Consider the following 27,736-nt stretch of genomic DNA (forward strand, 5'->3'; position numbering starts at 1 on the left):
TTGTAAAGTCTTTGACATTTGTGTAGACCCAGGAACTCTCTGGTGATCCTGTGAGTGATGTAGGTATCTACAATGAGTAAAGCGATACACATGGTAAACTGTCCAATGAGGAAGCCGATACACATAGTGAACCGTCCAATGAGGAAGGCGATACACATAGCGAACCGTCTAATGAGGAAGGCGATACACATAGCGAACCGTCCAATGAGGAAGCCGATACACATAGTGAACCGTCCAATGAGGAAGGCGATACACATAGTGAACCGTCCAATGAGGAAGGCGATACACATAGTGAACCGTCCAATGAGGAAGGCGATACACATAGTGAATTGTCCAATGAAAAAGGCGATACATATAGTGAACCATCCAATGAGGAAGGTGATACACATAGTGAACCGACCAATGAGGAAGGTAATACACATAGTGAACTGTCCAATGAGGAAGGCGATACACATAGTGAACCATCCAATGAGGAAGGCGATACACATAGTGAACCGACCAATGAGGAAGGTGATACACATAGTGAACTGTCCAATGAGAAAGGCGATACACATAGTGAACCGACCAATGAGGAAGGTGATACACCTAGTGAACCATCCAATGAGGAAGGACGATACACATAGTGAACCGACCAATGAGGAAGGTGATACACATAGTGAACTGTCCAAGAGGAAGGTGATACACATAGTGAACCGACCAATGAGGAAGGTGATACACATAGTGAACCATCCAATGAGGAAGGCGATACATATAGTGAACCGACCAATGAGGAAGGTGATACACATAGTGAACTGTCCAATGAGGAAGGTGATACACATAGTGAACCGTCCAATAAGGAAGGTGATACACATAGTGAACCATCCAATGAGGAAGGCGATACACATAGTGAACCGACCAATGAGGAAGGTGATACACATAGTGAACTGTCCAATGAGGAAGGTGATACACATAGTGAACCATCCAATGAGGAAGACGATACACATAGTGATATAAAATGGGGGTATTGCTGTGCTAAAACAAGACTTTAAAACAGTATTAAATAATGCTTATACACTTCACAGTGAATAAAAGCTCAAACTCTCTGAGTAAAGCTGCCAACACCCGATCATGAATTAGAAAAAACAGATCATGGAAAAAATGTAAGGGTAAATGGTGTAGCGCTTATATAATAAAATGAACTCCACAGTCCATATACAAGTATATCAATCATTGGAAGGAAAACGAGTCTGTTTCAGAAAGACGTGCTCCCAAAGGTGTAGCCAATTACTTCACACTCCAACAGATCTGTGCAGAGAGACCACCGCCAAGAGAAAAGATGGCCCCTTACCGCAATATATGGATCCCCACTACAGAGATCAGATCCAGCTCAATTCATACATCTATACGACCCTTGTAGACAGTACCCGGCTCATAGCGATGTCCACATCAGCTCCAATCATTAAAGGCACAGGTATGGGTGCATATGTGAAGAAAGAGGGACAACTCCCATAGTGAAGTACAGTAACAAGTGTGTTTATTGATGCGCTAGCATAAAAATTGGCAACTCACATTTAGTAGCAGATTATACAGCATGTGTCTCTCAGATATCGCCTTTAGGATCCGGTTTCCAACCAAGAAAATGGCCGCCGCGTCCCCTCGTGTGTCCCAGCGTAGCGTGCCGCAGGCTCCTCCTACGCGTTTCGTCAGTAAATGACGTCGTCAGGGGGTGTGGCCTGCGGTAAACCATTGTATTTGGTAGATTGCCTTTGGGGTCTGCTTTCGCGACCGGAGGATGGCGCTGCGCACCCTAGTGGATCCTTTGTGGTGGTGCTACCTTTGTGCATTATAGCACTACATGGTCACTAAGTATGGACATTATTGGTATTATGGAAGCCAAGAGTGAAATATATATTCCCATTAATATCAATGTTGACCATGAATGGGGAATTAGTCATGTCGCATAATGATGTGATCTTATGGCATCCCCATTGTATTATTGGATTGAGTACATATAGCCATGTTAAGTCGTAATCCACATTCTATATATTCTGATTTGTGTTCGGTATGTTGTTCTTTCATTAAACTGGCATCCGCTGCAGAATGTTGTGGATTGTATGACTTCCTGGTTCCGGCCGTTGAAGCGCATGTTTCCGGGGAGCTGGATTGCAAGCGACTGGCACCAGGATATAGAACTTTTGTACTCTGACCGGAAGTTCCGGTCGTTGGAGCGCATATGCTCGACTTCCGGCTTCGGGTTGTTATACTAAGTTCCGCCTTTTCCGTCCCGTCCAGCGTATAAAAGAGATTGGTTTACTGCAGGCCACACCCCCTGACGACGTCATTTACTGACGAAACGCGTAGGAGGAGCCTGCGGCACGCCACGCTGGGACACACGAGGGGACGCGGCGGCCATTTTCTTGGTTGGAAACCGGATCCTAAAGGCGATATCTGAGAGAGACATGTTGTATAATCTGCTACTAAATGTGAGTTGCCAATTTTTATGCTAGCGCATCAATAAACACACTTGTTACTGTACTTCACTATGGGAGTTGTCCCTCTTTCTTCACATATGCACCCATACCTGTGCCTTTAATGATTGGAGCTGATGTGGACATCGCTATGAGCCGGGTACTGTCTACAAGGGTCGTATAGATGTATGAATTGAGCTGGATCTGATCTCTGTAGTGGGGATCCATATATTGCGGTAAGGGGCCATCTTTTCTCTTGGTGGTGGTCTCTCTGCACAGATCTGTTGGAGTGTGAAGTAATTGGCTACACCTTTGGGAGCACGTCTTTCTGAAACAGACTTTTCCTTCCAATGATTGATATACTTGTATATGGACTGTGGAGTTCATTTTATTATATAAGCGCTACACCATTTACCCTTACATAGTGATATGGAAAATGAAATTCATCCAAAGCACACAGTCTTATGGTGTAAATTTCAGTAGCGCAGGAATGGTGGTAACCTCTTACTGCTCATACAATAGGTTCAACTGAACCAACAATGATGTTATTATACCAGAGTGGAATTATGATAAACAGAGAAAGTATATAAAAAAGAAAGTATATAAACTAAAATTCATAAAATTCCAATCAATAATGGTTCCTCCGAACCAGCTGATCTGGATAATAGCAAGGCTTGTGTCACAGGAGTTGGAGTTGCCGGCAATTAACCAGCTGATCTGGATCGGAGGAACCACTATTGTTTATATGCTGTTTTTGCCTGTTCCATGAAAGTGGGGAGGCATTGATTTCTGGTGAGTCTGTAATCCAGCCATATATTTCCCGACACAGTGGTGGTGGAAAGCAAAGGTGTTCCCTATAATCTGCACTACTAACAACCCTTTATGGATGAACAGTTTGCTATATTTATTCCATTTATTTCAGGTTTCATGGACTTTTGATGAACTTTTGTTGATTGGAATTTTATGAATTGTTATGAATTTTAATTTATATACTTTCTCTGTTTATCATAATTCCACTCTGGTATAATAACATCATTGTTGGTTCAGTTGAACCTATTGTATGAGCAGTAAGAGGTTACCACCATTCTTGCGCTACTGAAATTTACACCATAAGACTGTGTGCTTTGGATGAATTTAATTTTCCATATTACTATTATTTAGTAAGTAGCAGCAATTGAAGTATTTATTTTGACCTTTAAGCACAGAGGATCACTCAACTGTCTATACCTTATAGACTATATATAGTGTTACCTTTATATATGATACACACAGTGAACCGTCCAATGAGGAAGGCGATACACACAGTGAACCGTCCAATGAGGAAGGCGATACACATAGTGAACTGTGGAATGAGGAAGGCGATACACATAGCGAACCGTCCAATGAGGAAGGCGATACACACAGTGAACCGTCCAATGAGGAAGGCGATACACATAGTGAACTGTGGAATGAGGAAGGCGATACACACAGTGAACTGACCAATGAGGAAGGCGATACACACAGTGAACCGTCCAATGAGGAAGGCGATACACATAGTGAACCGTCCAATGAGGAAGGCGATACACATAGTGAACTGTGGAATGAGAAAGGCGATACACATAGTGAACCGTCCAATGAGGAAGGCGATACACATAGTGAACCGTCCAATGAGGAAGGCGATACACATAGTGAACCGTCCGATGAGGAAGGCGATACACATAGTGAACCGTCCGATGAGGAAGGCGATACACATAGTGAACCATCCAATGAGGAAGGCGATACACATAGTGAACCGTCCGATGAGGAAGGCGATACACATAGTGAACCGTCCAATGAGGAAGGCGATACACATAGGGAACCGTCCAATGAGGAAGGCGATACACATAGTGAACCATCCAATGAGGAAGGCGATACACATAGTGAACCGTCCGATGAGAAAGGCGATACACATAGTGAACCATCCAATGAGAAAGGCGATACACATAGTGAACTGTCCAATGAGGAAGGCGATACACATAGTGAACCGTCCAATGAGGAAGGCGATACACATAGTGAACTGTCCAATAAGGCAGGGGATACACATAGTGAACCGTCCAACGAGGTAGGTGATACACATAGTGAACCGTCCAATGAGGAAGGCGATACACATAGTGAACTGTCCAATGAGGCAGGGGATACACATAGTGAACTGTCCAATGAGGAAGGTAATACACATAGTGAACTGTCCAATGAGGAAGGCGATACACAGTGAACTGTCCAATGAGGAAGGTGATACACATAGTGAACTGTCCAATGAGGAAGGTGATACACATAGTGAACTGTCCAATGAGGAAGGTGATACACATAGTGAACTGTCCAATGAGGCAGGGGATACACATAGTGAACTGTCCAATGAGGCAGGGGATACACATGGTAAACTATCACCCATGTCTTTATGGACCTTGCTTTGTGCACTGGTGCGCAGTCATGTTGGAACAGGAAGGGGCCATCCCCAAACTCTTCCCACAAAGTTGGGGGCATGAAATTGTCCAAAATGTCTTGGTATGCCGACGCCTTAAGAGTTCCCTTCACTGGAACTAAAGGGCCAAGCCCAACTCCTGAAAAACAACCCCACATTATAATCCCCCCCCCCTCCACCAAATGATTTGGACCATTGCACAAAGCAAGGTCCATAAAGACCTGGATGAGATAGTTTGGTGTGGAGGAACTTGACTGGCCTGCACAGAGTCCTGACCTCAACCCGATAGAACACCTTGAGTGAAGACTGTGAGCCAGGCCTTCTCATCCACATCAGTGCCTGACCTCACAAACGGGCTTCTGGAGGAAGTGTCAAACCTTCCCATAGACACACTCCTAAACCTTGTGGACAGCCTTCCCAGAAGAGTTGAAGCTGTTATAGCTGCAAAGGGTGGCCAACCCTCCAGACTAAGACTGGGATACCATTAAAGTTCATTAGCGTGAAAAAGCAGGCGTCCCAATACTTTTGGTAATATAGTGTATGTAAAAGTCAGCTGTCAAAGTACTAAGACCAACAAAAAAAAGCGTAGGCTGCAGTTTTTAGATTGACCACACGGTGGTGATCTCACTCGTTGTCAGAGGAATGCGTAGACAGGAAGTGGAGTGAAGTACTAAAGAAAGTTCTATGGTGACCGTGAGTTTAAATATAGAGAGGAGACATTGCTGGAACTGGCCGGAGGAGGTAATAAGATATTATTTTATATTTACACCCAGTAACCCCCCTTTATTTCTGCCGTTTCCATATTTAGTGTGGTGAACCATTTATCAAACTGTCACTTCCAGAGCCTCTGCTTTATAGACCGGATACATCCTAAATATAGAACCATTTATCCAACTGTCCATCCAGAGCCTCTGGTTTATAGACCAGATACATCCTAAATATAGAACCATTTATCCAACTGTCCATCCAGAGCCTCTGGTTTATAGACCAGATACATCCTAAATATAGAACCATTTATCCAACTGTCCATCCAGAGCCTCTGGTTTATAGACCAGATACATCCTAAATATAGAACCATTTATCCAACTGTCCATCCAGAGCCTCTGGTTTATAGACCGGATACATCCTAAATATAGAACCATTTATCCAACTGTCCATCCAGAGCCTCTGGTTTATAGACCAGATGCATCCTAAACATAGAACCATTTATCCAACTGTCACTTCCAGAGCCTCTGGTTTATAGACCAGATACATCCTAAATATAGAACCATTTATCCAACTGTCCATCCAGAGCCTCTGGTCTATAGACCGGATTCATCCTAAATATAGAACCATTTATCCAACTGTCCATCCAGAGCCTCTGGTTTATAGACCGGATTCATCCTAAATATAGAACCATTTATCCAACTGTCCATCCAGAGCCTCTGGTTTAAAGACCAGAGGTAGGACACAGATGGCGCAAAAAAAATCTGACGGGGGTTATAACCCTCCCTTGCTCAATCCATAACGAAAAAAAAAGTTTTGCCTTTAGATCTATTTGAACTCTGTAAGCTCCTGGTTAGCATTAGAGAATCCTGACTTACTCACCCCAAGGTATAAGAAGGTCTCTAAGGTGTAAGAACTCTGGAGGAACTCTGTGCAGACAATGGTCATCCCAGTACAGTCCAGATAATCCTTCGTTTATCTACCCACAGTGAGGAGCATCTTGTATACATTGTAGATTACATGACCACGTCAATCAGGATGGATGAGAACCAAAGTCCTGTGACTGAAAGGATATGGAACCTCGCCCTGGAGATCATCTACCTGCTGTCCGGAGAGGTGAGGGGGATTCTGGGAGGTCACATGACATCACTTTTATCTCTATTTATAAAACACAGACCTGACCGGAGAGGTGAGGAGGATTCTGGGAGGTCACATGACATCACTCTTATCTCTATTAATAAAACACAGACCTGACCGGAGAGGTGAGGAGGATTCTGGGAGGTCACATGACATCACTTTTATCTCTATTTATAAAACACAGACCTGACCGGAGAGGTGAGGAGGATTCTGGGAGGTCACATGACATCACTTTTATCTCTATTTATAAAACACAGACCTGACCGGAGAGGTGAGGAGGATTCTGGGAGGTCACATGACATCACTCTTATCTCTATTAATAAATAGAGATGTCCCGGACTGTTCGCCGGCGAACAGTTCCCGGAGGACAACGCTTGTTCGCGTATATATATTGTGCAGTTGCCTGCCTGCCGTGTGTGAGAGGCCACAGACTGTACTGTGTGCACACCACACTCATATCGGGTGGCCCAGTACCTTGCAGTTAAAATTTTTTTTATTTTTTCCTTAACATAATTGCAGTTGCCTGGCCTGCCAGTGAGTGTCAGGTCCACAGACTGTACTGTGCCCACTGAAGTGCCCACCACTCATATACGGTGGCACAGCACCTTGCATATTAAAAAAATATATATTTTTTATAATTGCAGTTGCCTGCCAGTGAGTGTCAGGTCCACAGACTGTACTGTACCCACTGCCCAACACTCATATAGGGTGGCACAGCACCTTGCACGCATGGTACCACTAATCTAAAAAAAAAATGACAGGCAGAGTCGTGGTCGTGGTGCTGTGATTTCCTTAGGCCCTAAAATAATGCCCAGTGTTCAGAAGCCACGTACCCTGAACTCGAAAAATTCTGAGGCCATAGTTGACTGGCTTACACAGGACACCCAATCGTCTACAGCTTCCGCTCGGAACCTTAATGCACCATCCTCCTCCAGCTCAGCTTCGGGCACCTCTCAATTTACCACTCGCCAGCCCGCCGGCACCACCACCAACACTAGCACCACAGCCGCTTCACTTGATCTGTCAGAGGAGTTATTTACACATGAGTTGGAAGAAATAAGTGATGCGCAACTATTAGTGCCAGAGGATCAGGGCAGCCATCAGAAATTCTGGGGCCCCTTACAATGCTCTAGGCCTGGGCCCCCCCGGGGCCTGACCACCAGCATTCCCCATGGCCCTCCCACTGGCCATCCCACCAAATCCGCATCCCTTTCCACAATGTATCCCCAGACCCACCCAGAATTATCTGTATCCCTTTCTATAATGTATCCCCATCCCCGCTCAACATTATCCATCCCTTTCCACAATGTATCCCCCATCCCAGCCCAACATTATCCATCCCTTTCCACAATGTATCCCCCATCCGAGCCCAACATTATCCATCCCTTTCCACAATGTATCCCCCATCCGAGCCCAACATTATCCATCCCTTTCCACAATGTATCCCCCATCCCCGCCCAACATTATCCATCCCTTTCCACAATGTATCCCCCATCCCAGCCCAACATTATCCATCCCTTTCCACAATGTATCCCCCATCCCAGCCCAACATTATCCATCCCTTTCCACAATGTATCCCCCATCCCCGCCCAACATTATCCATCCCTTTCCACAATGTATCCCCCATCCCAGCCCAACATTATCCATCCCTTTCCACAATGTATCCCCCATCCCAGCCCAGCATTATCCATCCCTTTCCACAATGTATCCCCCATCCCAGCCCAACATTATCCATCCCTTTCCACAATGTATCCCCCATCCCCGCCCAACATTATCCATCCCTTTCCACAATGTATCCCCCATCCCAGCCCAACATTATCCATCCCTTTCCACAATGTATCCCCCATCCCAGCCCAACATTATCCATCCCTTTCCACAATGTATCCCCCATCCCAGCCCAGCATTATCCATCCCTTTCCACAATGTATCCCCCATCCCAGCCCAACATTATCCATCCCTTTCCACAATGTATCCCCCATCCCCGCCCAACATTATCCATCCCTTTCCACAATGTATCCCCCATCCCAGCCCAACATTATCCATCCCTTTCCACAATGTATCCCCCATCCCAGCCCAACATTATCCATCCCTTTCCACAATGTATCCCCCATCCCAGCCCAACATTATCCATCCCTTTCCACAATGTATCCCCCATCCCCGCCCAACATTATCCATCCCTTTGCACCATGTATCCCCCATCCCCGCCCAGAATGATCCATCCCTTTCTGTAATGTATCCCCATCCCTTCAAAGAATTATCCAACCCTTTACACCCCCAAAATTATCCATCCCTTTCCACGAGGTATCCTCCATCCCCATACAGAATAATCCATCCCTTTCCACAATGTATCCCCTTCCCTGTCCAGAATAATCCATCCCTTTCCATAATGTATCCTCATCCCCACACAGAATTTTCCGTATTCCTTTCCACAATGTATCCCCCCCCCCCATCCCCACCCAGAATCCTGGAGATGATGCTGGGTAGGGATAGGGATACACTGTCGAAAGAGATGGATAATTATGGACAGGGATGGGGATACATTGTGGAGAGGGATGGATTAATCTGGCCTGGGTGGGGATGAGGATGATGGAGTTGCATTGTGAAAAGGCATGAGGATGATTCTGGGTGGGGATGAGGATGATGGAGTTGCATAGATAGATGAGGATGATTCTGGGTGGGGATGAAAGTTACATAGTGAAGGTGAAGGGACTCTCCACAATGTAACTCTCATCCTCACCCAGAATCATCCTCATCCATTTTCACAATGCATCTCCATCATGCCAGCTTGTCTGGTGTCTGTGTCCCATCTAAGGAATCCAATCAACAGCACAGGCAGCCAGTACAGCAGTAGCACATCGCTGCACACACATAACTTGGTCAGTGACTTACCTTCCATGCTGCTTCCTGCAAGGGCCCGGGTCACTTTTCCTATTGACCAGCTGAACACACCCCCATGCCCGAGTGCTACTCAAATCAGATGATACCTAATTATCCTTCCAGCAGCAGGCTCCGCCTCAGCAGGGAAAGAAACGAAGTGGAGCGAGCTGGCCAGGCTTACCTTCGGGGTGGGGGGTGGTGTTGTCAGCGATCAGGACTGGTGAAAGGAATCACCAGGAAGTGCTCTCATCTCTTTTGCTGGCCGCCGCACGGGGGGGGAGAGATTGCTGGTGACATGTATCACCAGCAATCAGCTATCTCCCACAAACCCCGCACGGGGGGGGGGGGGCGTGTGAGTAGGGGACCAGGGCTGGCAGTGAAATGAATCCCGGCGGGTCAATGCTGCTGACATTTTCAAATGATGTAGGGGGTGCGGGCCGGGCCCCTTTGGTAGCTCGGGCCCCTTACAACTGTACTGCCTGTACCCCCCTGATGGCGGCCCTGCAGAGGATGTAGATAACGGGGATATGTCTCAGTCAGGCAGCATTATACACATGGACGTACATTGTGATGATGATGATGTTGTACCTGCTGCTGCTGCCTTTGCTGAGTTGTCAAGTGAAGCGGCTGATGATGACGATGTGTCTGTGGATGTCACCTGGGCGCCTGCTCGAAGAGCAGAAGAAGAGGGGGAAAGTTCAGATGGGGAGACAGAGAGGAGGAGGAGACGAGTTGGAAGCAGGGGGAGGTCATTGCAAGGAGCTAGTGGCACAGTCAGACAGCATGTAGATTCGGCACCCGGGGTCAGTCGGACAGCACGCCAATCAACGCAAGCTGTTGCCACCACCAGAATGCCGTCATTGCAAAGCTCAGCAGTGTGGCATTTTTTTTGTGCGTCTGCCTCTGATATCAGCGATGCCATTTGCAACCTGTGCCAAAAGAAACTGAGTCAGGGGAAATCCAACACCCACCTAGGTACAACTGCTTTGCGAAGGCACATGATCTCACATCATAAACGCCTATGGAATCAACACATGAGTACAAGCAGCACACAAACTCAAAGCCACCATCCTCCTCCTGGTCCAGCATCTTCAGCCACGTCAACCACTGCTGTCCTCCTTGCCCCCTATTAACAACCCGCCACTCCGCCTCTCACCTTCAGCAGTTCCTGCTCACCTGCCCACAGTCAGGTGTCTGTCAAGGAAATGTTTGAGCGTAAGAAGCCAATGTCACAGAGTCACCCCCTTGCCCGGCGTCTGACAGCTGGCTCGTCGGAACTCTTAGCCCACCAGCTTTTACCATACAAGCTGGTGGAGTCTGAGGCCTTCAAAAAATTTGTCGCTATTGGGACACCGCAGTGGAAGGTACCCGGCCGAAATTTTTTTTCACAAAAGGCAATCCCCAACCTGTATTCTATTGTGGAAAAGGAAGTCATGTCATGTCTGGCACACAGTGTTGGGGCAAGGGTCCATCTGACCACTGATAGCTGGTCTGCAAAGCACGGTCAGGGCAGGTATATCACTTACACTGCGCATTGGGTAAACCTGCTGGCGGCTGCCAAGCATGGAATGCGTGGCTCTGCAGAGGAGTTGGTGACACCACCACGACTTGCAGGCAGGCCTGCTGCCACCTCCTCTACTCCTCCTACTCCATCCTCTTTGCTAACCTCCTCGGCTGAGTCCTCTTCTGCTGTTGCGTCTTGCTCCACACCAACTGCACCCCCCCCCCCAGCTCCCCGGGGGCTATTCCACATGCTGGATACGACAGTGTCACGCTGCCTTGGGGTTGACTTGCCTGAAAGCAGAGAGTCACACTGTACCAGCACTCCTGTCCGCCCTGAACGCACAGGTGGATCAGTGGCTGACCCCGCACCAACTGGAGATCGGCAAAGTGGTGTGTGACAACGGAAGCAATTTGTAGGCGGCATTGAATTTGGGCAAGTTGACACATGTGCCGTGCATGGCACATGTGTTGAATCTGATTGTACAACGCTTTGTGCATAAGTACCCAGGCTTACAGGACGTCCTCAAGCAGGCCAGGAAGGTGTGTTGCCATTTCAGGCGTTCCCACACGGCCATGGCGCACTTTTCAGATATTCAGCGGCGAAACAACATGCCAGTGAGGCGCTTGATTTGCGACAGCCCGACACGTTGGAATTCAACACTCCTAATGTTTGACCGCCTGCTCCAACAAGAAAAAGCAGTCAACGAGTATTTGTATAACCGGGGTGCTAGGACAGCCTCTGCGGAGCTGGGTATTTTTTTGCCACGTTACTGGACGCTCATGCGCAATGCCTGTAGGCTTATGCGTCCTTTTGAGGAGGTGACAAACCTAGTGTCAGTCGCACCAAAGGCACCATCAGCGACATCATCCCATTTGTTTTCTTCCTGGAGCGTGCCCTGCGAAGAATGCTGGATCAGGCCGTAGATGAGCGTGAAGAGGAAGAGGAAGAGATGTTGTCACCATCACCACCAGAAACAGCCTTATCATCGCTTGCTGGACCTGTGGCAATGCTGGAAGAGGAGTCTGAGGAAGAGGAGTCAGAGGAGGAATGTGGCTTTGAGGAGGAGGAACACCAACCACAGCAGGCATCCCAGGGTGCTCGTTGTCACCTATCTGCTGTACGTGGCTGGGGGGAAGAACAGATCTTCAATGAGATCAGTGAGGACAAGGAATTGGACATGAGTAGCTCGGCAATCAGCCTTGTGCAAATGGGGTCTTTCATGCTGTCATGCCTGTTGAGGGACCCTCGTATAAAAAGGCTGAAGGAGAACGACCTGTACTGGATGGCCACGCTACTAGACCCCCGGTATAAGCAGAAAGTGTCTGAAATGTTACCGAATTACCGGCAGTCGGAAAGGATGCAGCAGTTACAAAACAAGTTAAAAAGTATGCTTTACACAGCGTATAAGGGTGATGTCACAGCACAACGGGAATCTAACAGGGGAAGAGGTGAAAGTAATCCTCCTCCTACCACGACCACGCCGGCAAGAACAGGATGCTTTACAGACCTGTTGTTGATGGAGAACATGCGGAGCTTTTTAAGTCCTACGCATCGCCACAGCCCTTCAGGGTCCACCCTCAGAGAACGACTCGACCGACAGGTAGCAGACTACCTTGCCTTAACTGCAGATATCGACACTCTGAGGAGCGATGAACCCCTTGACTACTGGGTGTGCAGGCTTGACCTGTGGCCTGAGCTATCCCAATTTGCGATAGAACTTCTGGCCTGCCCCGCTTCAAGTGTCCTGTCAGAAAGGACCTTCAGCGCAGCAGGAGGTATTGTCACCGAGAAGTCGCCTAGGTCAAAAAAGTCTAGATTACCTCACCTTTATTAAGATGAATGAGGCATGGATCCAGTGGGGGATGCATTTGACTAAAAAAGGCCTGATGAGATGCCTTGGGCTAAAAATGGTCCACACGCTGCTGTATTTAATCTCTGCATGCCAGGTGACTTACGTGACTTCTCCGCCACCAACTAGGGTTCAAGCCGCAATGTTTTAGTGCACTTTCTGCCAGGAAAACCTAAATTTTTCCGGCCGCTGCTACAGCAGCGGCTGCAACAATACCTACTTTTTCAGGCATGTGTACATGCCTAATTTTTCTGGCCTCTGGTGCTACACTGTGGCTGCAAAAAACAAAACACAAAAAAAAAGGCACATACATGTGTCAATTCCCCTTCGTGATCGTTACCTTGTTGTGGTGAAGGGGCTTGCGTATCACAATGAAGCGATCACCTCTAGGAGTGTGTTGGCAATGTTGGCACACCCCAGATGATAAGGTCGTTGCTTCATTGTGAACAGACCAAAAGCGATAATTTTTCATAGTAAAAACATTTTCTTTATGATCATCTTAGGTGATCATTAAAGCCTACTAGGCCAACAATGGGCCCACACTGCAGAATCATTGTTTTCTGGGTCACTTAATTGTCACTGAACTACCTCAGCACGACCATAAGCTTTGAAAAACAGCCATCGCCTGCAATCTCCCAAACGTGCACATGAGCACAGTCATCGCTACAGCAAGATTGACGCATAGAGGAATAAAATTTATGTCATGAGTGTGTCAACTATTGACAACTCTTTGCGGTTGTCTAAAATCTATTCGATACATGTCCCCTGATAGGGGACGTAACAGGGATTAAACTGATAAGAATAGTACTACTTAACTCACCACTCATATAGGATGGTACAGTACATTGCACGGCGCACGCGCAGTGCCCAAAATTGGAAGTAAGAGGACAGACCAACCATCTTTTTCCATCTCCCGGTTCCTAAAATCTATTCCATACACCGGCCCCTGATAGGGGACGTAACGTAACAGGGATTAAACTGATAAGAATAGTACTACTTAACACACCACTCATATAGGATGGCACAGTACATTGCACGGTGCACGCGCAGTGCCCAAAATTGGAAGTAAGAGGACAGACCAACCATCTTTTTCCATCTCCCGGTTCCTAAAATCTATTCCATACACCGGCCCCTGATAGGGGATGTAACGTAACAGGGATTAAACTGATAAGAACAGATTTTTTTTAATTAAAAAAAAAAAAGAGGACAGCCTCTGCGGAGCTGGGTATTTTTTGGCCACGTTACTGAATGCTCATGCACAATGGCTGTAAGCTAATGCGTCCTTTTGCGGAGGTGACAAACCTGGTCAGTCAAACCCAAGGCAACATCATCGACCTCATCCCATATGCGTTTTTTCTGGAGCGTGCCCTGCGAAGAGTGCTGGATCAGGCCGTAGATGAGCATGAAGAGGAAGAGTTGTGGTCCCCATCACCACCAGAAGCAGCCTTGTCGTGGTCGATTGCTGGACCTGTGGCAAAGCAGAGAGAGGAGTCTGAAGAACAGAAGTCAGAGGAGGAAGGTGGCTTTGAGGAGGTGGAAGACCAACCACAGCAGGCATCCCAGGGGGCTTGTTGTCACCTTTCGGGGACCCTTGGTGTTGTACATGGCTGGGTGGAGGAAGAGATCTTCAATGACGTCAGTGAGGACAAGGAACGGGACATGACTAGCTTGGTATCCAACCTTGTGCAAATGGGGAGTTTGCGGTTGTGCAAATGGACGGACTGACTGTTAAAACGGGGAGTATGGTCTGTCAGGGTTTGGTCTGTCACTGTGAAGCGGGCGTAACCCTTACACTACCTGATCGATACAACATCATACCTGATCGTATACACACACTGGATGTTTTAAAGCATGTTATTCCAAAAAATTTAGGAATGTTAGGTGATTTATGCCCTTTATGGATTAAAACCAGACTCTGCGTCAACTACGTAATTTTCCATGGGAGTTTTGCTATGGATCCCCCTCCGGCATGCCACAGTCCAGGTGTTAGTTCCCTTGAAACAACTTTTCACTATTGTGGCCAGAAAGAGTCCCTGTGGGTTTTAAAATTCGTCTGCCTATTGAATTCTATGGCGGTTCGCCCGTCGCGAACATTTGCGGAGGTTCGCGTTCGCCGTTCGCGAACGGCAAATTTTAGGTTCGTGACATCTCTATTAATAAAACGCAGAGCTGACCGGAGAAGTGAGGAGGATTCTGGGAGGTCACATGACATCACTCTTATCTCTATTAATAAAACACAGACCTGACCGGAGAGGTGAGGAGGATTCTGGGAGGTCACATGACATCACTCTTATCTCTATTAATAAAACACAGACCTGACCGGAGAGGTGAGGAGGATTCTTGGAGGTCACATGACATCACTCTTATCTCTATTAATAAAACACAGACCTGACAGGTTAGGCAATGACGTTTCTAGGAAGGTTTTTAGCGATAACAATGAAATTGTCTCTTTTCTCAGGAGATCAGTGTAGTGAAGAAAACATCTGGTGAGCCATTAACACCCAGTAGCTCTGTCCAACAGATCTGGCCCATCACAGTGCCTCCACCTCACTGTCACTGTCTGGCAAGAGAGGTAAATAGTAGAAACAAGACTTTGGAAGCCACCAAGAAACCTGAGCTGCTGACAGGCGAGGTGAGCGGTGCCCGGGAATTCTGGGACATTATCCAGTAACAGACAAGGGATGTGTCTGGATGGTGATTGTATCATTGTGTGTGTCAGGTTCCTATAAGGTGTCAGGATGTCACTGTCTATTTCTCCATGGAGGAGTGGGAGTATATAGAAGGACACAAGGATCTCTACAAGGACGTCATGATGGAGAATCAGCCGCCCCTCACATCACCGGGTAAGAGGAGACTTTATTGTAAAGGAGAGAGCAGTACCGAGGGTCCACCTAGATCCCCGTTCATCTGATAAACACATAGAAACAATGTATTCAGTCAGTGTGTGTGTTTCCTACAGATGGATCCAGTAATGGGAACCCACCAGAGAGATGTCCCCGTCCTCTGTATTCCCGGGATTCCACACAGGAAGGTCACACCATCCCCCATCATCAGCTAGATGGATCCAGTAATGGAAACCCACCAGAGAGATGTCCCCATCCTCTGTATTCCCGGGATTATACACAGGAAGGTCACACCATCCCTCACCATCATCAGGTAGATGGAACTAAGCATGGAGACCTAAAGTTTGTTATAATCTCTTGTTCCTTTCTACAAATGTGTTCTAACAACTTTGGCGTTTAGGGTGTAAACCTGGGAGATTTAAAAGTTGAGGATGAAGAGGAAAAAGAAGAGACTTTGGTGAGTTGTCTTTCTAATTTATTAATAATTTATACTCTCCTATGTAGTCCATTGTTATTAGCACTTACTTTTTACCGATTTTTGATCATTCTGGGGCTTAGAATGAAGACCTGATGTATACAAAAGTTGAGGTTCAAGAGGAAGAAGAGATGGATATAAGTGCCAATCAGCAGTCCACTGATAAGGATGAGGAGGTTTTTAAAAATAAACAGGAAAATGTTTCTCCTTATATTGGTAAAGGTAAGTGATAGAGAATTATTTAGGGCTGAAAGGGTCACCTATTTTCAGGTAATTCACCAAAAATATGGTTACTACATCTGTATCAGTCACTCAATTCTGCATACTCTGCGCTGTTCTTGTCCAATGTTATTTTGTACAGAGAATAGAGGGGAGCTCCCTATTGCTGACATAAGAACATCATCAATATACCTACCTCACCACCTAATGTTCCCAAGAAAGGACCATATGAAAGTTCCATCTCCATTCCTCAATATAATGTCATGTTCCCAACAAATGGGGAGGAGATACTGTACACCATATGAAAGGTCCATCTCCGTTCCTCAATATAACATCATGTTCCTAACAAATGGGGAGGAGATACTGTACACCATATGAAAGGTCCATCTCCATTCCTCAATATAACGTCATGTTCCCAACAAATGAGGAGGAGATACTGTACACCATATGAAAGGTCCATCCCTAGTCCTCAATATAACGTCATTTTCCCAACAAATGAGGAGATACTGTACACCATATGAAAGGTCCATCTCCATTCCTCCATATTACGTTGTTTTCCTAACAAATGAGGAGGAGATACTGTACACCAAGGTCCTTCTTTATTCCTCAATATAACGTAATTTTCCCAACAAATGAGGAGGAGATACTGTACACCATATGAAAGGTCCATCCCTAGTCCTCAATATAACGTAATTTTCCCAACAAATGAGGAGATACTGTACACCATATGAAAGGTCCATCTCCATTCCTCAATATAACGTCATGTTCCCAACAAATGGGGAGGAGGTGTCAGGATGCTCATGCCAGCACACTAGATAACTCCTCTGGGCATAGGCTAAAACATATTCCCTTTCGTGCCTGTAAGATTTGGGCACTGGCTAATAAATATGAGCATGCGTGAACTCGTGCGCACACAAGAGCCATCACGCATTTTATTCATGCTTGTCTGTGATGGATGCTGGCGCCAAACAGACTATATAAACTCAGCCAGTGCTCAGGATAAGTGCTGCTTTGACTTCAGCCTTCTGTGAACCTGTATGCTGCTTCCAGTTGCTGACCTGGCTTGTTTTGACCATTCTCTGAACTCCACCTGCATCCACTCGGCTTGTCCCCTGACTTCTGCTTCTGTCTGCTCCTTTGGCTCCTGTTCCACTGATCGTTTCCGGACCCAGCTTGTCTCCTGACCACGTTCCTGTCTATGCCCTGTACCCGATCCATCCTGTCTGTGTATGATCCGGCCTGCCTGACCTTGCTACTTTGCCTGCTGTCGCCAGCACCAGCTGCCTGCCTACTTGCCTGCTTGCTGAAGCCATCTGATGACTTTTCCTGCCCAGCAAGGTGGAAAATAGGCCTTCCTAGTCATATCAGTCTCTGCTACCAGGTACATGATAGGAGGTACTAAACACCATAAGAAAGGTCCAGCTCCATTCCTCAATATAATGTCATGTTTCCAAGCAATGAGGAGGAGATACTGTACAACATATGAAAGGTCCATCTCCATTCCTCAATATAACGTCATGTTCTCAACAAATGAGGAGGAGATACTGTACACCATATGAAAGGTCCATCTCCATTCCTCAATATAACGTCATGTTCCCAACAAATGAGGAGGAGATACTGTACACCATATGAAAGGTCCATCTCCATTCCTCAATATAACGTCATGTTCTCAACAAATGAGGTGGAGATACTGTACTCCATATCAAAGGTCCATCTCCATTCCTCAATATAACGTCATGTTCCCAACAAATGAGGAGGAGATACTGTACACCATATGAAAGGTCCATCTCCATTCCTCAATATAACGTCATGTTCCCAACAAATGAGGAGGAGATACTGTACAGCATATGAAAGGTCCATCTCCGTTCCTCAATATAACGTCATGTTCCCAACAAATGAGGAGGAGATACTGTACAGCATATGAAAGGTCCATCTTCATTCCTCAATATAACGTCATGTTCCCAACAAATGAGAAGGAGATACTGTACACCATATGAAAGGTCCACCTCTATTCCTCAATATAACGTCATGTTCCCAACATATGGGGAGGAGATACTGTACACCATATGAAAGGTCCATCTCCATTCCTGAACAATGTCATCAGTGCACAGACACAGTTAGCCCATACTTGTGTTAGATGTAGAGATGCACCGATCCGACTTTTTTGGTCCCGACACCGATCTTTTGCTTTGTGAAATCGCCGATCCCGAGTCCGATCCGGATGTAATGTTTTGTGAGCTTATAAAAAAATAATACTTCCGGATGGGTATCGGCAGATACCTTATAACATTGTGCATTCAAAATCTAAAATGTCATGGGTTTAGTCGTTAAGAGGTTAAACTTCCCTCCTCCGGCAGACGGAACGAAAAGATACATTGTGTTTACTTAACTGGGAGAGTTGAAAGGCATTTGCAGGAGGCTCTTTTTTTTTTTCTTTGACAGCTGTTCTCTGCTCCCTCACAAACTATAAAGAGCAAAACCGGATCGGCCCCTGGATCTGTTAATTTTACCGATCCCCCGATCCAGCTTTTTTGCCCGTATCGGGGCCGATATCCGATCCGAATATCGGATCGGTGCATCCCTAGTTAGATGCGCCCTTCATCTGCTTAGTATTTCTTTCACTATTATAATAGTATCTAATTTCATGTCAAAGCCCTATTAGACACGTGCAAATTCGTAAAAATATTTTAATATTTTTTTTTAATTGCCTTCCAACAGATGGAGGATGTGTCAGGAGTACCTTGGCGGAAGATCTTATTTTAACCTCTGATGGCAATGCAGACGATAATGCCAAAGTACAATATTCTCCAGCAGTAAACCCAATTGCTCAAAATATACACCATTCTGAGACATCAATGGATCCCTCTAATCCTGAGGAACCTTCTGACCGATCACATACTGGGACTCCAGATATCCATCTAAGATCTCACAGTCCAGAAAGGTCAATAGATCCATCTAATCCAAATAAATCTTCTGAACAATCCCATAGTGGGACTCTAGATATCCATCTAAGATCTCACAGTCCAGAAACGTCAATAGATCCATCTAATCCAAAGAAATCTTCTGAACAATCCCATACTGGGACTCCGGATATCCATCTAAGATCTCACAGTCCAGAAAGGTCAATAGATCCATCTAATCCCAAGGAATCTTCTGAACAATCCCATACTGGGACTCCAGATATCCATCTAAGATCTCACAGTCTAGAAAGGTCAATAGATCCACCTCATCCCAAGGAATCTTCTGAACAATCCCATACCGGGACCCCAGATATCCATCTAAGATCTCACAGTCCAGAAAGGTCGCGGGATCCATCTAATCCCAAGGAATCTTCTGAACAATCACAAACTGGGATTACAGATATCCATCTAAGATCTCACAGTCTAGTAAGTTCAATAGATCCCTCTAATATAAAGGAATTTTCTGAACAATCACATACTGGGACCCCAGATATCCATCTAAGATCTCACAGTCCAGAAAGGTCAATAGATCCATCTAATCCCAAGGAATCTTCTGAACAATCACATACTGGGACTCCAGATATCCATCTAAGATCTCACAGTCTAGAAGGTTCAATAGATCCATCTAATCCCAAGGAATCTTCTGAACGATCACATACTGGGACTTCAGATATCCATCTAAGATCTCACAGTCCAGAAAGGTCAATAGATCCATCTAATCCAAAGGAATCTTCTGAACAATCACATACTGGAACTCCAGATATCAATCTAAGATCTCACAGTCCAGAAAGGTCAATAGATCCATCTAATCCCAAGGAATCTTCCGAACAATCGCATACTGGGACTTCAGATATCCATCTAAGATCTCACAGTCCAGAAAGGTCAATAGATCCATCTAATCCCAAGGAATCTTCTGAACGATCACATACTGGGACCCCAGATATCCATCTAAGATCTCACAGTCCAGAAAGGTCAATAGATCCTACTCATCTCAAGGAATCTTTTGAACAATCCCATACTGGGACTCCAGATATCCATCTAAGATCTCACAGTCCAGAAAGGTCAATAGATCCATCTAATCCCAAGGAATCTTCTGAACAATCACATACTGGGACCCCAGATATCCATCTAAGATCTCACAGTCCAGAAAGGTCAATAGATCCTCCTCATCTCAAGGAATCTTCTGAACAATCCCATACTGGGACTCCAGATATCCATCTCCATTCTCAAAGTGCAGAAAGGTCAATAGATCCATCTAATCCCAAGGAATCTTCTGAACAATCACATACTGGGACTCCAGATATCCATCTAAGATCTCACAGTCCAGAAAGGTCAATAGATCCATCTAATCCCAAGGAATTTTCTTCGAGCCATAAAGGATTTCACACAGGAGAGCGACCATTGTCGTGTTTGGGGTGCGGTAAATCTTTTAAAACCAACTTTGAACTTCGCATGCATCTCAGATCTCACACCAGGGTGACCTTTACATGTTCAGAGTGCGGGAAAGATTTCACTGACAAAAAGGAACTATTTACACACCAGAAAACTCACAAGGCTGAAAGCCCTTACTCGTGTTCAGAATGTGGGAAAGCTTTCACCAAGAACTCGGCACTTAAACAGCACCAGAAAGTCCACACAGGTGAGCGTTCCCACTCATGTTCAGAGTGTGGGAAACGCTTTTCTGAGAAAAGGACGCTCCTCGCACATAAGAGGAGTCACACGGGTGAGCGCCCTCTTTATCCTGTCCAGAGTGTGGGAAAAGTTTCATTCAGAAAACAGAGCTAAACCGACACCTTAAAAGGCACAAAGACGAGCGTCGCTACTCGTGTTCGGAAAATTGTGCGGAAAATATTTTCATGAAAAAAATCAAACTTTCTTTATCACCAGAATTTTCACGCTCCTGTTCAACGATAATGTTCGAGAAGAGAATGTAATTGGACACCAGAAGGCACACACCTCCCGATTCTGCCGGGGGCAGCTGGACTTCTTCGTCCAAAGAAGGTCTACTGTATTTAACCACTTCTGGACTGGGCCTTTTTCTGACACTTGTTGTTTACAAGTTAAAATTTTTTTTTTTTCTAGAAAATTACTTAGAACCCCCAAACATTATATATGCAATATTTTTTTATCACACTGTATTTTTTGCATGGCAGTCTTACAAACACAATTTTTTTTTGAAAAGTCAAAATTAGATTTTTTTTTGCTAGAAAATATAATATATAAATATATATATAATACACACAGTGCTTTGTGAAAGTATTCGGCCCCCTTGAACTTTGCAACCTTTTGCCACATTTCAGGCTTCAAACATAAAGATATAAAACTGTAATTTTTTGTGAAGAATCAACAAATGGGACACAATCATGAAGTGAAATGAAATTTATTGGATATTTCAAACTTTTTTAACAAATAAAAAACTGAAAAATTGGGCGTGCAAAATTATTCAGCCCCCTTAAGTTAATACTTTGTAGCACCACCTTTTGCTGCGATTACAGCTGTAAGTCGCTTTGGGTATGTCTCTATTAGTTTTGCACATCGAGAGACTGAAATTTTTGCCCATTCCTCCTTGCAAAACAGCTCGAGCTCAGTGAGGTTGGATGGAGAGCGTTTGTGAACAGCAGTTTTCAGTTCTTTCCACAGATTCTCGATTGGATTCAGGTCTGGACTTTGACTTGGCCATTCTAACACCTGGATATGTTTATTTGTGAACCATTCCATTGTAGATTTTGCTTTATGTTTTGGATCATTGTCTTGTTGGAAGACAAATCTCCGTCCCAGTCTCAGGTCTTTTGCAGACTCCAACAGGTTTTCTTCCAGAATGGTCCTGTATTTGGCTCCATCCATCTTCCCATCAATTTTAACCATATTCCCTGTCCCTGCTGAAGAAAAGCAGGCCCAAACCATGATGCTGCCACCACCATGTTTGACAGTGGGGGATGGTGTGTTCAGGGTGATGAGCTCTGTTGCTTTTACGCCAAACATAACGTTTTGCATTGTTGCCAAAAAGTTCGATTTTGGTTTCCTCTGACCAGAGCACCTTCTTCCACATGTTTGGTGTCTCCCAAATGGCTTGTGGCAAACTTTAAACGACACAAAATATATATATATACACACACACACACACACACACACATTTTTTTTTTTTTTTAGTAGAGACCATAGAGAATAAAGTGGAGATCATTGCAATATTTTTTTTTATCACACCGTATTTGCACAGTGGTCTTATAAACGCAATTTGTTTGGAAAAAAAAATACACTTTTTTGAATTTAAAAAAATAAAAACAGTAAAGTTAGCCCAATTTTTTTCCTATTTATTTTTTTTTTATTTTTACACTGTCCTTTTTAAAAAAAAGTTTTGATCACTTTTATTTCTATTACAGGAATGTAAACATCCCTTGTAATAGAAATAAGCAGGACAGGTCCTCTTTAACCACTTCTGAACCGGAAAGATTTTTTCCCCCCCTTCCTGACCAGGCCCTATTTTGCGATTCGGCACTGCGTTACTTTAATGGACAATTGAGCGGTCGTGCAATGCTGTACCCAAATAAAATTGACGTCCTTTTTTTCCCACAAACAGAGCTTTCTTTTGGTGGTATTTGATCACCTGTGTGTTTTTTTTTTTTTTTTTTTTTTTGCCCTATAAACAAAAATAGAGCGACAATTCTGAAAAAAAAACAATATTTTTCACATTCTGATATATAACAAAAAAAATGTAAAAATCAAAAATTTTTAACATTTTAGGCCAATTTGTTTTCTGCTACATATTTTTGGTAAAAAAAATCGCAATAAGCGTATTTTGATTGGTTTGCGCAAAAGTTATTGCGTTTTACTAACAACGGGAAAGATTTATGTTATTTTTGTGTTGTTTTTTATTTTTTTACTAGTAATGGCGGCGATCTGCAATTTTTAGTGGGACTGCGACATTGCGGCGGACAGATCGGACCCCTAACTGACATTTTTGACACCTTTTGGGGGGACCAGTGACATTACTACAGTAATCAGTGCTATGAATATGCACGGTTACTGTAATAATGACACTGGCAGGGAAGGGGTTAACACCAGTGGTGAACACCCATATGTCTCCGAGTGCAGGAAACGTTTCATTGAGAAAGCAGACCTTAATAGACACTAGAAACTGCACAAAGGTGAGCGTCCGTACCCATGTTCATAGTGTGGGAAATGTGTCGTATTAAATAAACACCTTCTGTTACATCAGAGAATTCACAAGGGGGAACGCCCATATTTCTCAGAGTGCGGGAAAAGTTTCATTGAGAAAGCAGACCTCAATAGGCACCAGAAACTGCGCAAAGGTGAGCATCTGTACTAGGGATAGACAGATTATCGGCAAAGCCGATATATCGAGTGCTGATATGCACTTTCCCCGATATATCGGAACTGGCCGATATTTTTGTGACGTCGTTCTGCCTTCTTAGGTCGCCTCCCTCGCCTTGGACAGCCTCGTCTGGAGTCGGGACTAGTCTCACGGGAGTGTATCACAGCCATACACCCACCCACAGCAGCCCGGTGCCAGCCACCCATATCCACAGGCACTGTGCCAGCCACCCACCCACCACAGGGTGCCAGCCAGCCACCCACAGGCCCTGTACCAGCCAGCCACCCACAGGCACTGTACCAGCCAGCCAGCCACCCACACGCCCTGTACCAGCCAGCCAGCCACAGGCACTGTAACAGCCAGCCACCCACAGGCACTGAACCAGCCAGCCAGCCACCCACATGCCCTGTACCAGCCAGCCAGCCACCCACACGCCCTGTACCAGCCAGCCAGCCATCCACAGGCATGGTACCAGCCAGCCACCCACCACAGGGTGCCAGCCAGCCACCCACAGGCCCTGTACCAGCCAGCCAGCCACCCACAGGCACTGTACCAGCCAGCCACAGGCCCTGTGCCAGCCAGCCACCCACAGGCACTGTACCAGCCAGCCACCCACCACAGGGTGCCAGACAGCCACCCACAGGCCCTGTACCAGCCAGCCACCCACAGGCACTGTACCAGCCAGCCACAGGCACTGTGCCAGCCAGCCACCCACAGGCCCTGTACCAGCCAGCCACCCATAGGCCCTGTACCAGCCAGCCACCCACAGGCCCTGTACCAGCCAGCCACCCATAGGCCCTGTACCAGCCAGCCACCCACAGCCCCTGTGCCAGCCAGCCACCCACCACAGGGTACCAGCCAGCCACCCACCCACCCACCACCGGGTGCCAGCCACCCACCCACCACAGGGTGCCAGCACGCCAGCCATCCACCACAGGGTGCCAGACAGCCAGCCACCCACCACAGCGTGCCAGGCAGCCAGCCACCCACCCACAGTGGCAAAAATTGTGTGTGTGTGTCAAATTGTGTGTCAAAAATTGTCTTTATTTTTCAAAACTTTAAATGTACAAAATATCAGCCCATATGGGCCAATGCTGATACGTTGTGACCAAAATATCGGTATTGTTATCTGCCCTGAAAAAAACACATTTGGCAGAGATCGTCGGGTAAAAAGCCCCCCGAATTATATTTTCCATTTACTAGGGAGAAATTTTCTCAAGGCTTTATGGCTACGTTTCTGATTCCCAATTAATCAGTTTTCTTGGTATTTTGAGAATCATTCTGTTAACACAGCTGGTGATTATTTGGCCTTGAGCAGTGGTCCTCAACCCTGGTCCTCAGGGCCCACTAACAGGCCAGGTTTGCAAGATAACTTAAATACATCCCAGGTGATATAATTTGCTGCTCAGTGATTGCGGTATTCTAGTCTGCATCTCTCCAAGGTAATACTTAAAACCTGGCCTGTTAGTGGGCCCTGAGGACTGGAGTTGAGGACCACTGGCCTTGAGGGCCCATTGTGGGTTGGTTCACTCTGAGTGTATGATTTAATTTTTTAATTCTGAAATCTGATAATATGGCATTTGTGTTGGGTGACACATTTGATGCAGAGATCAGGGCAACATTTGGGAGAAATGCTACACCAGAGGAAACATTGGGGAAAATTTGAAAACACAATTCAGAGAACACAAACGGTTATTTATTAGATCCTTAAACCGTAGATGGGATATCTTGTCTTTGGACAGGGCATTATCCCAAGGGGTCTAAAGGAAAGAGTAATTCCAGCAACCCATTTACAGACAGAAAGGTTTCTGACAAAATGGAAAACAACCTGTATACAACATGGACTTAATATAATGAACCTTATTGTTGAGGAAGAAAAGATCCAATTAGCGGAGCTACAGGAAGAAATAAAAGTAACAACTGAAAAGTTAGAACCATCTAAGGACTTGGAAGAATTCGAACAACAGAACGAATTCCTCAAAAAAGAGATAGACAGAGTACAGAAAGCATTACGCAATACTAAACAATCTAAATTCCAGCGGGACCTGGATGATTGGGCTACAGGAGAGATCTTTGATCTTACGCATAGAAACAGAAGGAGCAGGTCACGCAGGAGAGGAGGTGTATCAAGAAGTAGGTCTTGGAATGAATCTACCCAGTCGGGAAGCGAGAAAGAAGATAGGTCTGTTACTTTCTTAGGGGAGGACCAGTAGGAGGAAAGCACATCCCCTGCAGGCCCCAAGGGTATTCTCAAAAAGAATCCCATAAGGAAAAGAGGAAGAGAAGAGGAAAAAGAAGACGATCGGGTAAGAACCAGGGAACAACTAGGTCGAACAAGAAGTCAGAAATAAGGGAAAGAATGAGCTGTAGTTTTCCCTCCCAAAATCAGACTGACTTTGAGTCTACATCTCTACCAGTAGACCAAAAAGTTATTAATCTTTCTGATTTTCCTCTGAATGAAATACATGTTAAACTGCTACAAAGGGGCCTGTCTTTCTCACCCACAGAGGGTATGGACCACTTTGAAGTGTATAAAGACCTTTGTCTATACCTTTGTAAGGTATACTACAAGTTATTATACTCTGTGGATGAGATCAATACAAGGGTAGAACAAGTATTGGGCCCTGAGGATCAGGAAGCACTAGACATCTTGAACTCACTACTTGAGGAAGGTGGGTCTGTAGAGGATGAGCCCTATATAACTGAGCAGGGTACAAGGAGATCCACGATTAATATACGATCCTCTAGTAGAAGAGGATTTAAAGAAAGTACACTGGGATTGGTCACCTCCAGACAACCTCACAAGTGGCGAGAGAAAAGCTCTTAAAGAGCTGAGGGAAGCTAGCGGTATAGTTATTAAGAAAAGCGATAAGGGGGGCAATGTTGTGTTGCTCTCTGAGTCCAGCTACGAAAAAGAGGCGATAAGACTTCTGTCAGATATCTATACCTATGGGAAACTCGCCAAAAATCCCTTCCATGAGCTGGTCTTAAAATTAAAAAATGATAAACTGGAATTTGCAAAGGAAGCGTCACTCATTACTGCTAAGGAAAAGGGATTCCTAAAAGTTGACAACTACAACGTACCTACGTTCTATATAATCTTTAAGATTCATAAGAACCCATTAGAACCCCCCGGGGGGGCCGATTGTCTCAGCAATAGGGGGACCCCTGGAAAGAGTGGGCTAATATCTGGACTCCTTGATTAAGGAGCTAGTCCTTGATATGCCCTCTTACGTAAGAGATACGGGGGACGTCCTAAATAAAATCAGTGGACTTAAATTTGAAGGAGAAGTGATGTTAGTAGGTATTGATGTGGAGTCCCTTTATACCTCAATACCTAATGAGTGGGGCATCCTTGCGGTCTATCATTTCTTGGGCCAAAAGTTCCCATGTAACGGACCACAGAATGAATTTCTGATTGAAATTTTGGAGTTTGCATTGGCCAATAACTTTTTTCAATTCCTGGGACAATTCTATCAACAAGTGCGGGGCACTGCAATGGGGCCACCATGGGCACCATCGTATGCGTGCCTCCATCTTGGATACTGGGAGGAGGAGGTGGTGTACACCTCGTCTATGTACCTCAGCCATGCTTTGACCTGGCTGAGGTACATAGATGATGTTTTCCTTGTTTGGAGAGGTACGCCATCCCAACTCCATGAATTTATGGCTGAACTCAATAACAACAATCGAAAAATCCACCTTACCTACACAATGGACCCTGGCCAGATTTCCTTCCTGGACCTTAATATCTGCCTGGAAGGTGGCACTTTGGTCACCTCGACCTATAGAAAGAAAACAGCTGCGAACACCCTGCTGAGAGCAGATAGCACACACCCGTACTCCCTTAAAAAAAGGATCCCGGTTGGGCAATTTATTAGACTTAAGCGAAACTGCTCTAAATATAGTGATTACCTAAAAGAAGCAAAAAAACTCTATCTAAGATTTCG

General features: G+C 45.5%; 1 protein-coding gene across 1 annotated transcript in view; it reads left to right on the plus strand.

Moving 5' to 3' along the window:
* Window positions 1-27,736, plus strand: part of LOC309564402 (uncharacterized protein) — an 880,901-nt gene that overhangs the window by 336,720 nt on the left and 516,445 nt on the right.

Source organism: Pelophylax lessonae, assembly GCF_965119305.1.
Source record: "Pelophylax lessonae genome assembly, chromosome: 9".
Taxonomy (NCBI): Eukaryota; Metazoa; Chordata; class Amphibia; order Anura; family Ranidae; genus Pelophylax; species Pelophylax lessonae.